Consider the following 1,075-nt stretch of genomic DNA (forward strand, 5'->3'; position numbering starts at 1 on the left):
TTTAATTCCCTCTTTCCTCATCACTCCCCACCAGCTTTCAATTCGCTGGTTTGCGGTACTTGTCCCTGTAATGTAACTGCGTTCTGCTGCTCTCTCATCATCATCGTTCCTCCGTAAATGCCGCTGAATATCTCTCACCACCACATGCTGTACCAGGTGCTGTAAGCTTTATGTTTTTTCTGAAAATATAAAGAGTGTCTGAATGTCTTAAATAGCCCACTCTTGGCAGCAGATTTTGCTTACGGCCATACCACTCTGAGCACGCCCGATCTCGTCTGATCTCGGAAGCTAAGCAGAGTAGGGCCTGGTTAGTACTTGGATGGGAGACCGCCTGGGAATACCAGGTGCTGTAAGCTTTATGTTTTTTTTTCTGAAAATATAAAAAAAAGAGTGTCTGAATGTCTTAAATAGCCCACTCTTGGCAGCAGATTTCACTTACGGCCATACCACTCTGAGCACGCTAGAGGGAGTTAGCGAGCAACAGGAAGTGAGGTGGCAGTAGTCAGGAGAGGAAGGCTCTCCATTTTGTTTTTTCCATTTTCTGTTTTGTTTTCTTTGTGTTTTGTACTTTCAGTTAGTTTTTTTTTGTTGTTATTTTCTTTTTTAACCTGTTAACCAGCACTGTCACGCCGACACACCGAAGCTTCTTCCCAGCTAACACACAACGTAACAGTTACGTAATGTATTACTATTCATACTTTTTGGTTATTTCATGACTTACTAACTGACAACGTAACTATGACGTTGTATGCCCATAATATCATTACCATCAAATTACCATATCACAACATCGTCAGTACGATCTCCTAACGTTATAAGTAGGGATGCACCGATTGGGAAATTCTGGGCCGATACCGATGTTTAACATATCATCTTGGCCGATGGCCGATGTTTTTTCTTTTTGTTATTTATTTCTTCTTTTGTGCCACGGAAACCTACAAGTCTTTCGGCTCTTGATCACACTATCCTAGAATAAGCACAAATTCAATCAAACCAATTTATGAAACAAAAACAACCTTTAATGTCACTTGGTTGACATTAGTTATAACCTTATTTATGACAAGTTCTTTACCTT

The 1,075-nt window shown here is 40.4% G+C and overlaps 1 non-coding gene across 1 annotated transcript; it reads left to right on the forward strand.

Annotated features, from left to right (window-relative positions):
• The first annotated feature begins 237 nt into the window (after positions 1-237).
• LOC137018147 (5S ribosomal RNA) lies at positions 238-356 on the forward strand. The gene has a single exon (XR_010894799.1). It is a non-coding gene; the product is annotated as a 5S ribosomal RNA (ribosomal RNA).
• The last annotated feature ends 719 nt before the right edge of the window (positions 357-1,075 follow it).

This window comes from Chanodichthys erythropterus, chromosome 3 (assembly GCF_024489055.1).
Source record: "Chanodichthys erythropterus isolate Z2021 chromosome 3, ASM2448905v1, whole genome shotgun sequence".
In the NCBI taxonomy this organism is placed as follows: domain Eukaryota; kingdom Metazoa; phylum Chordata; class Actinopteri; order Cypriniformes; family Xenocyprididae; genus Chanodichthys; species Chanodichthys erythropterus.